At 39.6% G+C, this 17104-nt stretch overlaps 1 protein-coding gene across 4 annotated transcripts in view; it reads left to right on the top strand.

Moving 5' to 3' along the window:
- Nucleotides 1-17104, top strand: part of elfn1b (extracellular leucine-rich repeat and fibronectin type III domain containing 1b) — a 124161-nt gene that overhangs the window by 34060 nt on the left and 72997 nt on the right. For all 4 annotated transcript variants that reach the window (XM_056372020.1, XM_056372017.1, XM_056372018.1 and 1 more), the window contains exon 2: nucleotides 4375-4427. The gene's annotated coding sequence lies outside the window, so the exon portion shown is untranslated. The remainder of the gene's footprint in view (nucleotides 1-4374; nucleotides 4428-17104) is intronic.

The following is a 17104-nucleotide window of genomic DNA, read 5'->3' as shown; positions in this document are numbered from 1 at the left end:
GATAAACTTTTAATAACAAAAGAATTCAATAGTGAATAGAGGACTGATTTATTAGTATTGCAGAGAAAAACCTTCCAATTAAAAAAAAAATACTGTGCACACAAAATAGCCTGAGCATCAAGGACAAATGTGAACTGGAACCCAAGTATTATGGTAGAAGATAATATATGGGGAGAGCCTGTGTGCTAATTATCACAATTATGGAAGGAATTTGACTGGGAATTAATAATCAGGTATTTTAACACACCTCTTTGCATTTCTTCATGTGTGAAAGAACCTTTTGTGGAATTATATTGGAGAAACTGTGAAATTAGGGGATCAAACGCATGTCTCTGAGGACTGCCCAATAATTCAAGGCTTCTGGAAAAGAGTTAAAGAAGTAATTGACAGCATCTTAGAAGTGGATGTCCCTCTGGGTCCATTGTTTTTTTTTATATTAGGAGCTGAATCTTAAAGGATGTATGAAGCAGATCAGAGGTATATAATGAGGATACACAACAACATTGTGTTGTTAAAACAGACTGTCACTGAAAATGTTGTTCCTCTAAACTGAAACTGTTATGCTGCAAATACCTCCCTCTACCTATTTATTTTAATTATTATTATTTTTATTTATTTTATTTTATTTTTTAAGGTATGGGGTCCTGTGTCAGGCAATGCACTGTTCTGTAAAATAATGTAAAGTTTAAAAAAAAAAAAGCAAAGTAGGAATCAATAATGGAGCAATGGATGTTTAGTCTTTTCTTATAGCAGCTGATTGTATGCAAACAGCCCATCCTCTTCCTCTTCTTCTCCTTTTTTCCTCTCTCCCTTTAACATAAATAAGTGACACAGTTAGAGTATGAACACTTCCCTCCTTCAGCCACTTATTCTTTTCATCCATCTCTATCCGCAGACTCGTATGTCCTTGTTATTGTACAGTTTTAGTTTTTCTAGGTCTTACTTAATTCCCTGCCTCTCGCTCTCGTTTTCTGTCTATCTCTTTCACCGCTCCCTCCCACATCTTATTGCTCAGAGCAAACAATTACTTGGCTTGTTTGAGATACTCTGGACTAAAATAAATCTGAATAAATGTAGGGATCTCAGTCGCTAAAGAAATGTAATGCGGGTAAGGGAGGAATGGATGAGGAGAGGCAATAAGAGGTATACAAAGAGGATGTCACTGCAGCTGAGTGTCAGAATAGCCCTCCCTGTCATTTTTCTCCCTCACACACAAACATACAAACACAGAATTATATATATGTCCACATATTTCCAAAAAAGAGCTTCAGTTAAAGAGAATTTCATCCCTACAGGCAGGAAATAGTTTTTTTTCCCTCCTGAATTGCTAAAGAAAACATACAATCTTGTCAGACCTGAGGGCTTTTTATTGTTTCTGGGTTAAAAAAAAAAAAAAATCCCATTCCTTGCTTTGCCTTTCTGTTTTATTTTTTTCTGCGTATTCATATGTTTGCTTTACTGTAAATTATTTGTGGATCCCCTCCAATCATCCGCACTGGTCCATCATTTACGGTGACCTCCATTTGAGGCTGTTTTCCCAACTGCAGCTCTAAGATCTTGGAAGAGAATTAAAGAAGCAGGGAGGATTTAAATTGCAAATAACACTCTGCAGGACTCTTGAGGACGCACATGCATGATTAACTTAAAACATTTATGGAATTTCTGACTTTTATTTTACACTGTACAGTAGCATGAAAGAGAGTCAGGGATGGAGAAAGAGCGAGGGGAGGGATGATGGTGATGAATTGGATTAAAACCTACAGTATGACACTTTTATCACTCTGAGCCAGGAGAAGTTTTACTGTTAACAGCATTTCATCCTCTCAAAAAGCCTCCATTCATTACGATCTGACTGTACAACTCACAATAAAATGACACAAAAACATACATATTTTCTTTGTTTTTGACGTCTCTTTTAAAGATCCTATATTTTACACTTTTCTGGTTTTTTAGTTGAAGTTTTGATCCATAAGAAGATATATTTGTGGTTTTAAGAACCAAAAACCATCTGAATGTAGTTTTACATCTCCTCTCTCAGTCTTCTCTCTGGGGCTCTAGCAACAACAGGTCAGTGAGCCAATCAGAGGAGAGGAGGCTCTGAGCCACTCTTCTCATTGGCTGACTTTTTTCTGAGTGATCAAATAAGAATATAGCAGATTTCATGTAAGCACCCACAGAAATCAAATCCTGCATGGCTGCTGGGTCCAGATAGGCCATGTTTTGGGGGTATATGACTGAGGGTGGTGACTGCTTTGTTGTGACATCACAAAGTTACAGAAGTCCTGACGGCTGGTTTTAAGGCCAGTTTCTGAATACAGGTGTTTTTCATTTCTCTGTGGACTGAGCACTTTGATACTTTCGCAGTATTAATATAGAACCTAGATCTGCTTTATAATCAGAAACAACATGGAAATCTCACTTTATACAATATTTGTCCTTTAGATGATGATATATCTGCCATACAAGATCTCTCTACAGATATGGACTTATGCTGCATTTCTCCAATTCCAATGTGTTTGTGTATGTGTGTGCATGTGTGTGATTTTGTGCCGATAATAGAATCTTAATTGGTTGATTAGGGAGGATTAAGGTCATTGATTGGATAGAGCTCAGGGCTCACCTGCTGTTCCCTACATCTAATTGGTTGGCTAAATAACATTTCAGTGAAAGGCTGGGAGCGGCACCAGGCGAGTGTTCACACACTCGCATGCACACACACACAGAAATACACATACACACACACACACACACAGCTGAGAGGGAAGGACGGAAACAGATAAGAAGAGGAGTGGGGGATGCGGGACGGAGGAAGAACGATAGAAGGAGAGAACATCCTTTTACACCCGAGTGTCTCTGCCTTTCTGGATGACCAAAATATGGTCTGTCAATCACAAAGCAGGGTAAAAAATGTGCTTGTGAATGAGTGAGTGAGTGAGTGAGGAATAGACCACTAGTAACCTGTGTCAGCACACACACTCACACAAACCAACTCTCTCACACACACACACACACACACAACACACACACACACACACACACACACACACACAGAGTCACACAGGGCGCTGTGTGTGACGTGTGATGGCAGCAGCGACAGTGACAGGCTGTGGAAGATGAGACTAATAACCGATTGACATTGGTGTCCTTGCAGCTGTTTCAATGTTTGTACATGTAGATATGGATTTCGTGTGTGTGTGTGTGTGTGTGTGTGTGTGTGTGTGTGTTTGTTAAACATAGTGTGTGTATGCCTGTGTGTGATTGAAATGTTAATTTGACACAGTTAATAGGGAAAGAGTACATATCTGTGCAAATGTGCTTTTCTAGCGGTAAGCATGCTGCATGCTGCAGGCTGTTGGAGGATTATTGAGGTGCCTGCTTGGCAACTACAGCCTGGATCATTATTATGGGAGACCTTAATGACGGTGAATTATCATTACTGCAGAAAATGCTCCCCTGCACGGTGGGAAGGAGGCACATAAACAACATATTCACACACAGGGGATTGTAAATCCCACTCTAGATATTTCTAAAGTGCTGTGTGTAGTCATGAACCTGCAGGGGCAAATATGTTGTAGCAGTCACTTTGTAACACAAAGTCTAAAACAGTGTGACCTATGTACTGTAAACACTGAGTAATGACAGCAACTCATCGCTGGTTGTAGAGAACATCAGGTGAAGAAATAACCAATATATTTGCTCTTTCTGAAAAACTGAAACTAAATTTTGGTCTTAAATACTTACTTAAATCAACGTGACCTAATTCTATTGTAACATTTTTAAGAAATTGAACAAAAATCAACAAATCACAGACAATATGAATCTCTTACCACTTGGTTAAGGTTAGAGAAACTTCGTGGTCTGGTTTAACATAGAGAAAGTTCAGTGATTCTAACCCAACATGTGGATTTACAACTAACCAAAACTACAGTCTTTCCCTCCCCTTTACCAAAGCAGTTTTATTGCCTAATGCTGACCACAGACGGGACTGTGAATCCAAACCCACTGCCTGCTGTGACAGTTGTGCACTTTAAACACCCGCTGTCCACCCAAACCACCTCCTGGCAAATCTGCTGCTGTTAATAAATGTAGTGCTTCATTAATTCCGAAAAAATCCCCCCAAAAAAACATAGCCTCTGAACATGATCCAGCCAGTGATGAAGTCGCCACCACAGTGTAAATGGAGAAACAGTTGAGTAGTATATGAACATAATTTCTAGAGGGGAGAGTTACCTCTTTAAATACTGGTACTACGATTAACATACTTCACAAATTACATGTCCAGAATCTCAGAACATGTAATAATGTTATTACATATTCAGTCACGTAACAACATGATAACGTCACTGAATGTTCTTCTTCTCTTCTCTTATTTAGATTCATTTGGCCTGAGCAGCTGACGTGGATGTCCTGTGTGCCTGGTGTCAGATGTGAGTTACCTCTTTATGATCTAAACTGATGATGCACTTTCTCTCTCATTTACACACACACACACACACACACACACACACACACACACACACACACATTTTTATTCGCACACAATTACATATGCACACTACAAGGCCTTGACCTTTTGGCCAATGGTAGTGTGATACTAAGTAGGGTGAGAGCACAAACCTGACTCAGCTCTTTAACAGTAGCTATTTAGAGACACACACACACACACACACACACACACACACACACACACACACACACACAACACACACACACACACATGCACACACAAATAGGAGCCAGTAGAATACTAGGCTCTTCTTCCTCATATTTGCCATATTGTTCAGAAGAAAGTACCTAAAACCAGATGGAGCGCACTCTCTCTCTCTATCCCACACACACACACACACACACACACACACACACACACACACACATGCACAGATGCATACACATACACTTACATGCACAGATGCATACACACACCCAGTCTCTTACAAATTGGGTATGCATATTTATAAGATGAATCACTGAATTATTGAAAGGTTTGAAATGGAGCCAATGAAGGTTCAGCAGTGTGTGTGTGTGTGTGTGTGTGTGTGTGTGTGTGTGTGTGTGTGTGTGGTGTGTGTGTGGTGTGTGTGTGCGCGCATGCTCACTTACCGTATATATCTGTGAAAATGTGTGTGTAAAGCAAATGAGCCAAAAATCACGACACACATACCTCTGCAGGTATCGATGGCTTGATGTGCATAGACACACATGCATAAACACACCCGTACATTACAGAGCTGCTCTTATACTCACACACAGCATCAAGTCCTTCTACTGTATGGGAACCTTCTCAATAATTCAGTAGTTCATTGTTTTTAAACACTTCAGTTGAAGTTTTTAACAAGTTACATTTTTCATATACTCAGAGGCTGTGTTCATGAAGTTCACGCTCGGTCATAGCGTTGTTTTCCAAATAGAAATCCTTCTCACCCTCCTGGACTAGTGAGCAAAGATAATAATAATTCTGCTTTTAAACCGTTACATTGTAAAGGTACAAAACTCTCTGAGACTGCTGTAAAATCTTTGATTGGCCTCAAGGACTCCAATCTGTGCCTTGGGCTTAGTAAATGCAGATGTGGTACGTCTTTCCCACGTTCATACATACAGAGTCAAATTGACAGTCTTCTCACACAAGCCTTAAGCTTGTTTGAAGTAGTTTTACGTAGCTGAGTGGAGTAGGAAACAACCGTGCTTCTTTTTCCCGGGGGGAATCAAAACAAGCGTGATTGGTTGTCTCCAGGTTGTAGCTCCTGCATGTCAGATGAGTTTTCAACGATTCATCTGAATTACAAAATACATTGTTTGTATCTGCTCTTTGGAAAGGGCGGGTTCACTTCTAACATCAGAGTTAGTGAAAGAGCGTGCTTAAGGTTTGGGGATGATTGTGGTTTCTATTTTTATAAATGGCAACACTGGATAAGCATTTGATGGGCTGCTAGAGGTCACTTATAATAGTGCTTATAGGGCATATGTGTATGTGTGTGCTTGCATGTGTTAGCGACTAACAGAGTGAACAGGGTACTGCAGAACAAAGCGCTGTGTGACACTGTATGAACCTGTTGCTGAGTTTGAAGGATTGTCAGACACCAGAACACAACAGCAGTTTACTATTATGGAGATTTACAACTCTGGAAAGTTATCATGGCAACAATAACTTCATCCGATTTTATCTGAGCTTCGATTATTGCGAATTAAATAGTAGAAGTCTGTTGTTCACGTTACATAGTAACCTATCAGGAATATACTTGCACATATTGGATTGGCCAATGTGATTGCGGGAAAACAACACATTGCTTTGGAGCAAGAGTTGAGTCAGGTATGATTTTTTTTGCTGGATAACGCTGCACCCCATCAAACTGAATGAAATGAATGTTTTTTTCCTTTTAGACTCATTAGGAGGTATAAATGGTCACATGACTTGACCAGCCGTCCCAGACCAGCCGTCCTATTCTTAGAGCTTTAATGAATACAACCCAGTTTGACATCTTCTTATGAATCATCCAGCTCTCAGACTCTTTTCACTATTAAAACCCTGTGATAGTCACTCTGTGTTAACTCGAGAGCATACAAAAATACCAGTTACTCATTTAAAAGCTCATGACAACAAACCACATCAATACAATTTACATTTTCAGATGACAGACAAATTTCTGCTTCTGAAGACTGCTAGCTGCACAGTTATGTACACTCGCAGTTATGAGACAGTACAGCTTGTACATTTTGATGAAAAATGATCTGAATTCAGAGTCATTAGTAGAGTATGTGGGCCGCTCAAAAAATCCACATACTGTATATTCTCTAGCCCGGAGCTCAAATTAAAGGCCTCTTTACTCTTGTAATCACACTCAAAAGACCTGCATAGATCACAGACATATTTCAGCCATATTTCATCCTGATCTCACTCACTGTCCTCTATTGTCTGTGCAACGTATCATCTGTCCCCTGAGAAAGCCCACTGTTAGTTTGTCCAAAAAAAGAACAGACTTGGAGCACTTACATACAAGGTAAATGGAGCATTGATGCAGAGTAAAATGGGATTTTGTGCCGTACTCAGTTGCCATGACATCTGTAGCATCAAGCGACTGAACGAAACACTAACAATTATAAAGCTACATTTGCTTTATAATCCTGTGGTTAAACAAAGGAATTTTGGTCTATTTTCCACTACAGTGTGCATCTAAGTCAGGTCTACAGAAATGAACATTTCCTAAGAGGAAAAATTATTATTGCATGCTGATCAATTTCAAGTAACTACAACAACAGTCACATTAGGAAAGAGCTGATGTTTAGTAGACTGTGTCTAGTCAGGCCAGCACGGTGCAGGATATGTGTGAAACTGTGAAGGTCTAGAAATAGTTTGCTGCTGAGTCATACAACTTTGGGTTGTGCACAAACATACTGTTTGCTCAAGTTGAAATATTTTCAATGTAGTAGATGCTTCTTCACCCAAATCATGCTGCCGAGAGTGAAGTCATTTTCACTGGAATCTAGGGCGCTGAAGTTGTATTCTGTGCCAAAGTTTTCAGGTGTGGTTTTACTTGTAGAACGTGCTGATTGATGTTCCTCTGTATAAACTATAATAAACTAGGACTGGTGACCAATGACTGTACTGCTGTACTAAACATAACTGCATTGATGTAACTGTCACCCCTAACTTTTAGGGTGCTGTTTGTAGAGTAAAACATACAAACCTTGAACAAAATCAATAAATAAAGAAAAATAATTAGTTGAATGCAACTGTCAAAAGATAAATCTTGAGTTTAGACTCAGACTCAGCAATGTTTCTAGTTTCAGACTTTATGGCATTTTGTTCCAAATTAAGGCAGCATAGTGGCTAAAGGCAGCTTTGCCATATTTAGTTTTAACCCTGGGAACAGCCAGTAGTCCTGAACCAGCCAAACTGAGCAGTCTGCAAGGTTCATACTGGTTCAACAGCTCAGATAAGTATTCCATACCTAAGCGGTTCAGTAATAGTGGGATTTTAAAGTTAATTCTTTCAGAGTCTGGTAACCAATGAAGTGATCTGAGAACTGGAGTTATGTGTTGAGCTTTTTTTTGGTTCTTGTTACAATCCAGCCTGCTAGAGATAAATGCATGTACAAGTTGGGGCGGGCGATCAGGCAAAAAGATCGCATGACTGCCGTCGCTTGCTGCAGTTAGCAGGCTAGCTGTTTAACAATTAACAATATGTAAATGAGGCGTATTTTAATGACATGATCCCCTATGATTCATCTGAAAAGTAGATCATATCCCAAAGTAAGATCGTCCATGATATAAGATTGTCAGATCACCCACCCCTGTGTACAAGTTTGTCTAGATCAGATTTTGACAGCAAGTCTCTGATCCTTGCATTATTTTTGAGGTGGTAGATGAGTCATCCAGGTCTGAATCCAGGACAACTCCAAGGTCTGTAGCTTCTTTACTTTTCAATGACAGACTGTTCGGGTGAGCATTGACTTTGAGTCTTTTCTAGACAATAACTTCAGTTTTGCCTCATTTAACTGGAGGACATTTTGGAGCATCCAACTATTAATTTGTTTAATAAACTTATAATAATAAGGGAACCAGGGAACCTAATGAGCTTAAGTTGTTCGGTGGCAAAGCTATATATATGCGTGTCATCTGCATACATGTGGTAAGAAACCGAGCAATTTGTAGTGATACTGCCTAATGAAAGCATGTAAAGGTTGAATAATAGAGGTCAAAGAATTGACCTGTGTGGGACTCCACATGTTGGGAGACGCTCTGATGTAGGCCTATAGCTACCAATTGAAAGTAGTCTCTGTGGTAAGACAAGTGTTTGGAAAGACCAAAACAGTCCTCTAGTCCGTCTATTAATACACCGTGATCTATTCTATCAAAACCAGCAGTAAGGTCTAATAGTACAAGGACAGAGACTTTGCCAGAGTCAATACTGAGATTAATGTCATTCAAGACCTTGATAACAACAGTCTCAGTGCTGTGGTAAGTCGAACTCCAGACTGACATAAATCTTCTGCCAGAGGGTTGGTGTGTTGTCTAAAAACAGCTTTCTCAATGATTTTACAAATAAATAGCCGGTTTGATATGGGCCTGTAATGATTCAGTACTGATGGATCCAGATGAGCTTTTTTTTTTTTTTTTAAAAAAGTGGTTTGAAGACTGCAGTTTTCAGGGCTTTGGGGAAAACTTGAAAGTAGTGAACTATTGACTATGTGCAACACATCTGTTGCCAGGCAACTAAAAACCGTCTTAAGGAAATCTGAGGGCAGCAGATCAAGACAACACATGGAGGATTTGAGATGAGGGAACAATTTCTTCGAGAGCTGTGAGATTTATGGCATCAAAATGAGCCGTAGCAGAGAAGCAGTATGACTCCTGGCTCACACCTTCGCAGGGTTTACTGTGTATTGTGAGGAAGTTTATATTGATAAAGCAACTGTGGTGCGTCAGATGACATTACAGATTACAATCAAAGCTCAAACAAACTATCAGTGAGACGTGACTGACAAGTGTTTTGAAGAGTCGCAGGGTTGAAGGTTTCGTGAAAGAAACCTTGAAAAATAGGCTTTTCTCACAGCAGACATTTTGATTTGTCATAGTAAGAAAAACCCTGGTGTTACTAATAACATTAACGACAGCTCTCTTCTATTCAAGTGTCCCGGTAAGCCATAGCAGTGACAGAACCCTCAAATCAAGGCAGGTATATGGAATTCAGCCATCATTAATGTTATTATTGACACCTGTGCTCTTCCTGCTGTGACATATCAAAGAGTCTTTGTTTTAAACAGGGAAGTGTGATACTGTCTGGCTTTTGTTTGATTTTAAAAATACAAACGTGGTGTGAAATTGTTACTTCCAGTTCCCTGGCTGCTTTAAATGGACTTTGCTGGCACTGCCAACCAGAACAGGTGGCTGGTTTTGTGTTTTATATGATGGAAGCTCATTCACTATTGTTTCCAACTGAGTTTTGTTTGGATGTACTTAATTGTCTGTGCTCATGTATTGTCTTCTTCCAACTTTCCTTCGTTAGATGTTTAAAAGAACATTGTAATTTATGACCGTTATCAACTATCACCAGCTCGTGGCCAAGTACAGCAGGACTGTGTGAAGTAAAACTGTTTGCTTTTAATGGCTTAAGATTTAAATGTGATGTAACACTGGTACCTCGCTTTGAACACCCACCATTCTCCATTTTTACAAAGTTTTCTGAGGATGTGTGTGTATTGGTGTGTCTGAAACTCATCTCAGCATCTCAGCGTGCAAAGTAACTGTTAAGTCATTGATATTGATTAAAACCCCTGCAGATATATTAGGGTTCATTTTATGCGACAGTTAAATCTTACTCAGTGCGCCCTCAACAACTACGTACATTTTAGTATTATAACGCAGCAGTCACAAATGGAAATCCATAGCACTAATATCAGAGATCCTGTATTGATTGGGATTGTTTTTTGTTTCTTAGCCTCTTGTACTTTGAGAGCAGAGCTTACTAAATGAATCCCCGCTGTTTTGTGTGTGGAAACAAACTCTGAGATATTAGAAAGATAATGTGAGTCGACAGATCTGGGAGAGACGAGAGCAGAGATCAGCATGAGAAACCAAGAACAAGACTATAAACACTTTGGGGAATGAAGCCCTTGCTGTCGCCTCTGGATAAGTGAGAGCCTTGTTCCATGTTTATAAGTTCAGACTCGTGATCAAAGAGTAACAGGTGGAGTCTTAAATTGAAATTGGCCTTTTAATAAGCAGCTGAATAACAACGAGGGGCAAACCAGCTTAGCAAATCTTACATGCCTCCCAGCTGGGCTGACTTCATCATTTGAACTGCTGATGAACATTGTCTTAAGTGTTCATATAAAAAAAAAGTAATAATAGTGATTAATGCTGATCTTTATTTGTAACAAGTCTAATGGTGCAATTATTACAATTAACCTTTGTGTATAATAAAGATATTTAGATGATTCCATACATTTTTTATTATGGACTGGAGTATTTAGATATTTCTCTAGTAAAAGTAGAAATACCACACTATAAACATACTCATATTACAAATAAAAGTAATGCATTTTCATTTTTTAGTTAAGTAAAATTACAATATTGTTTGCAACGACGGTTGGATCTGTGGTGGCAACTTACGGTGGCAGCTGTTCAAGAGTAAATTACTGAAAAAAGCTGGTGAAAACATAATTGAATTGTTGTGATGTGTTTCTGAAAAAGCTTAGACCTATATTTAGTGTGAAATTGTTGTCATTTATTTAGACACAAAAAGACAACGCTGCACCCGTGTGTTATTCTTAATAACCCACATTTCTCAAAATAAAACAAAAGCAAAAGCAAAAAAACACACACCTGTTTCTCATCACATAAAAGTGTTAATGCCACCCCTGCAAGCACTCAATGCAGCAACAATAAAATGCTTGACATTGCAGGTGCTTGTACTAAATGGAACCATTTGGACCCTTTTTACCACCTATGAACATCTCAGCAAACTTTGAAATTGTTTTTTATTTTTTATTTTTTATTTTTTTGGTTACATATAACAACTCTTTTAACAGCATCGAACTCATAGACTGTATATAAAACCATAGAATCTAAAAGAAAAACTGTTTACAGCCACATATATAAACAAAGTAGATGTCCACACATCCTTTGACTGGCAAGGAAACAAATCGATTATGTTTTTATTCTCTAGTGTTTATTTGTTTTTTTTTATCTGTACCAATAACATCTTTGTCAGAACCGGAGATGATGAAGAATTGAAAAGACAGAGCCAAACAACAAGCAGGAAGGTTTTCATATATTATTGACACAGACTCTGTGTCTAGCATTTGCTCTATTCATGTGAGACAGATTATACAGTTTTCCTAATTGTTATGGTTCATATTCATTAGTATTTGTTTTTCTATTATAGGCTTAGAGAAACTGTCATTTACTGCAGTAGCAGAGCCCTGGCTTTAACAGAGCGTGTTGCTGCGCAGCTGCAAATAAGCTGCAGAGGGACATGAAGGCAGAGGACAGGTGTGTTTGAATGCCTTTTATTACAAAATGAGGATTTCAGGGGAGAGTTATATGGAGCTACAGCTCAAAGGTGTGTTTGCTGAAAATGCAGGCACTATTGAACTTGAAGGTAGAGCAGCATAGAGCATCTAAATCCTTTATAAGAGATTGTATTAAAATGAATTGTTAAATTATATTCACCTTAAAAAATGCAAGACCTCCCCCTTAATCATTCATATTTTCTTTGGGCCCTGCAACAATGAGTCCTGTCTAAATGACCGTACATGTTGCTAGTCCCTAACCTCAGATATAACCCATAGGAGTGTAGCAGGGCCTTTGTTTTGGTTTGGTTCAGGCATGGAAACTACTTGGTTAGATTTAGGGAAAGTTGGTGGTTTGGGTTTGGATGAGTGCTTCACTAAGGTTAAAGGACCTTCATCATCACAGTTACAGTAATAAATGTGATTCTGTTTGTAGATAAAAGAAACAAAGACTGTTGGTTTGAAACAGTCTCAAGTATCAAAGTCTTGTGTTTTGTTTACAGACACAACTGTAAGCAACATTCACTAATATCTGTATTTCATAAATACCTAATAACTGAAATAGTGTTCCTATTAGCTGGTTGAATTTACCCATTAAAGGGAAAATTAAGTGCTGAAACAGTGACAGGATTGTTGTACTGTGTGTATGATGGTGCACCTTTATGACTCACTCTGCAAACTAAACCCACCATTTGTGACTGTTTGATCCTGTTTTTTCTTTTTTTTAATCATCCCGCTAAGGAAGGCCGTGATATAAATTTGAACTGAGTGGAAAAGAAAAATGTCAGTCTCCCATCCCTGCACCAAAAAGAAAGGGAAAGAAAAAAAAACTTTTGCTTTTTCTAACATCCTTTTCCCCCTAACAATTCTTGTACACTGAGCAAAGATGATACGTTACTTGGCATGAACAAAAAGCAGAGAGAGGCTGAGAAGCTGGAATATCAGATACACTCGTCGGAGGTCATTTTTTTCTGATTGACTTTTTCTTGCTTTTTCTGCCTGTGAGCTTTCTAGAGAAGATTTTACACGTCTTCTGAAGAAAGAGAGAAGCCAAAGCAACATCCCTGCCTTATACAACTCCTAACCTTATCTATCAAAATGTAATGGTAGTGCATGAATCATGCAGCAGCCACTGCAGCCACAGCATAAATAGCAACGTACAGACCATCAGCTGGCTGGTAAAGATTCCCCACAGAGACTTTTCGGACATGCACAGTTTTCACGGACGCCTGCGAATGTGAAAAAAAGTTACTGATATGTTTCTGCAAAACCGAGATGGAGCGAAAATTCCCCAAGGTACCTCCCTGCTTTCTCCATCCTCTCCCTCCTCTCCCTCCTCTGTCCACTGTCATGTTTCTGCTAGTGCTACAAGTCTTTACTGCCATGCAGTGTGTCTATTATGTTTGTCTATTAAATCTGTGAAGAGTGTGTGTCGGTGTGTCTGTCTTTCTCTAACATCTAATTGTGCACCAACCTGCTTCCTCCATTAGAGATACAGTATGTCAAAGGAGCCTCTGGGTCTTGTGGGTATCTGTTTGTAAAACTGTGTATGTGTGTGTGTGTCATGCTGTTAAGAGTTTAGCCATGAGTCCTGTCAAAACCTTAAGTAAACACACACAGCAGCTCATTTGCAGAGGACGCTTGACAAGGAAAAAGACAAGACAAACAAGGCGTGAAACATAAAAAGACATTATACAGTACAACTGTTCGGTGTGTGTGTGTGTGTGTGTGTGCGTGCGTGTGTGTGTGAATCCTTTGTGTCTGTGTGAATCCTCTGTGTTCTGGCCTTATTTAGACTCATTTACAGTAAACAGATGAGTTAGAAATTCTGTTTATCTGGTGTCAGGGGGTTGGAGGGGGTAGTTGGAGACGTGGGAAAGATGGATAGAAGAGGCAGAGCAGCTCCTTGCATACAATGATCTATTTATCAATTCCCCATCCTGTTTCCCTCCTCTCCACCCATCCTCTCCTCTCCTCCTCCTATTTCTCCTCCTCTCCTGACTGGCCTACTTGCTTATCCTCTTCAGAGCACTTTAAATTCAACTTAACGACACTTTTTTTTTTGGCTGCCGCATCGTTCCTCTTCTTTCTTTTTTTTCCCCCTTTCATTTAATTTCTGTTCGATTGCTCATCTTCTCTGGTACAAATAAGATACAGTAGAGACAATTGGCTGCCTCTATCTCATTGCCGTTATTACTCCATCCAAATGTGTGTGTGTGTGTAAATCTGTTTGTGTGTGTGCAGTTTGTTTCAGAAAGAAAGAAGCAATGAGGACAATACAGTGGGCTGTAATAACCGTGGAGTTGTTGTTCTCAACAGTACACTGCTGCAATGCTTTAATTAATGTCTAAATATAGAGCCTTAAATAAATGCTTAGAGGCTGATTTGAAGAAATACATGCCAATTTCCTGTAGGCATATTGCTTAATTAAAAATGTTATTTTCAGAATTTAAGATTATGTCAGTCTGGAAAATGGAACCAGAAACAGCAAGAGAGAGCGAGAGGCAGTGAGGATGGAGAGTAAGAGTGGGGTGGCTCATCTAAAGTGTGAACTTCTGGAAACAATACATTAAAACACGGCTAAGAGGCTAAAGCCACACTAATGGCTCTGTGAGGCTGGACTTAAGGACAGCAGTGCTTTGAGCTAAATGCTAACGTCAACATGCTGATGTTTAGCAGTTATACTGTTCTGTACCATATTCACCATCTAAGTTTACTTTGTTAGCATGCTAACACTGCGGCTCAGGTAGAGCGGGTCAACCACTAATTGGAAGGTCAGTGTTTCAAATCCCAGCTCGTCCCATCTGCATTTTGAAGTGTCCTTGGGCAAGTTACTGAACCCCAAATTGCCCCTGACTGAATCATCTTTGTGTGAATGTGCGTGTATGGTGTAAAAAAAATAAAAGAAGGAAAAGGTGCTGTATGAACGTGTGTATTAATGGGTGAATGTGGTGCGTGGTCGATAAAACTAGAAAAGTGCAATGTAAGTGCAGTCCACTTACCATTAGCTAATTAGCATGTAGCACAAGTTCAGCTGAGGGTGATGGGAACGTTGTTGCATGTTTTGAAGGTTATTTGGTCATAAACCAAAGAATTGGACGAACTGGAATTTTGGATAGATAATGACACAAGTCAAAAATATCAACATGCTCATGGTGTTACAGGACAAGTCTTTTTTTTGGGGACTATTTCCAGCCATGAAATACACCACATCTGTTGTGTCAGTAGCAGCAGGATGGTGTATGTTAGCCTGATAATAAAGACAACTTTGGTTCAGTTGATTCAGTCAGGCTGACCTTTTGACTTTTTGACTGATGGTTTGGATCAGAATGAGTTTTTCATGTAGCTTCTAACCTGTACAACTCTGTTGCTCTTATCCAGTCTCACGGATGTTCTTCTGGTCATTTTCTGTCCGACACCATGTTTTGTGAATGCAGCTAGGTATCTGACTATGAAGGATGATAACGCTTCCATTCTTAATCCCACCTACAAACCTCTGATTGCTTCTCCAGTCAGTGTAAACAGCAGCCAACGGACACAGCACCAAACCTATCACTGAACAAATCTGAGATTTGGAGGTTGACTCAAATCAAACTGCGGTAGCCATGTTCATTGAAGGACAGGGACATGTCACCCTGTGTGACACCCAGTGTGACTCACCGATTTGTTCTTAATAGTGTTTGGACAAGAATGGGGATAGATTTATGGCAGGGAAGAATAAGGCTTTGGCTACACAGTCAATACTTGTTAGTAGGATCAATTCATTTTTTTTTTTGTTGGATTTGTTGACAGAAAAATATAAAAATATCACAAGATTGCCCTTTAATGAGAGAAAAGTGGGAAAGGGGGGAGATTTATGTCTCTCTGCTGTGATGATTTGTAGGATTGTTCTGATAACTGTTTGATCCTCTTGCATCAGGACGTGAGTGTACGTCGGAGTGTGTGTGTGTGTGTGTGTGTGTGTGTGTGTATGTGTGTGAGAACGACAGAAAGAAAGAGGGAGAGAGAGATGATAAATCTGTGTCTCCTCATTTTCTGTCAGGATTGTACATCCTTCCCACAGTGGGTTTTGTTTTTGTATGAACAAACAGTAATCAGAGCAGGAAAACCCAGTGGGGGGGCAGACAGAGGGAGAGAGAGAGACAGAGAGAGTGGGTGAAATCATTACTCAGTGTGCTGCTGTTTGTGCTTTTCAGAGAGAAAGGGAGAGGAAGAGAGAGAGGGAGAAGGGGGGAGATTACACTGAAGGGATAACTCAAAGCTGATTGAAGGCCGTGGCGGGACTGGAGCATGTGACTGGCTCATGATGATATTATGGTGTCATCAAGATCATAGTTCATTTCTCTCTAACACCCTTCAATAAGCAAAGCTGCTAAAAAGCATGTGTTGGAGTGTATATTTAGCAACATGGCGCCACTGGTTTCAGTCTGCAATGGCACAAAAATGTCAAAGTCTCCATGATGGAGAGTAAGAGCTGTGGACATGAGGTGATTGGTGGAATATCTGTTTATTGCCAAATCACTCCTTGCAAACTATAAGGTGTCTTTTAGTAGCGCATGCAATTCAGTCATTTGTGCTCTCTGGCATTCTGCCTTGTGTTGCCATGCAATCTCTACGCGGGTGTTATCTAAATAAGGAAAACACACATGGTGATGCAGGTGGAGGTGCATGCTGAAAACAACCAGAATGCATTTGGTATCGATCGAATCTCAGCCTAAATGAAGTCTGTACAGTTTGGTCACATTCTTAAGAAAACAACAAATTCATTTACTTTTCCCAGCCGAGGAAGGGTCAGAAAAACACGTAACCCTCATAAAATGGCAAAGTGTCAATTTAAGACTTTGGCTTTGTATACGGATTAAACAAATAAGATACAACAGTGTCAATTAGTGAGCTTAGAGAAGCTGGTAGGCGGATTTTGTTACCTTTAGAGAGAGGCTGGTTAGCCGTTTCCCCCTGTTTCCAGTCCTAATGCTAAGCTATTCTAACCAGCTGCTGGCTCCAGCTAGTGTGTTTACTGTGCAGACATGGGAGTGGGATTTATTTCCTCATTCCTCACTCTCCAGGAGAAAATGCATAAGCATATATTCTGA

This window comes from Seriola aureovittata, chromosome 3 (genome assembly GCF_021018895.1).
Source record: "Seriola aureovittata isolate HTS-2021-v1 ecotype China chromosome 3, ASM2101889v1, whole genome shotgun sequence".
NCBI lineage: Eukaryota > Metazoa > Chordata > Actinopteri > Carangiformes > Carangidae > Seriola > Seriola aureovittata.
Note: the sequence above shows the minus strand (reverse complement) of the source record. Positions and strands in the feature narration are given on the sequence as shown.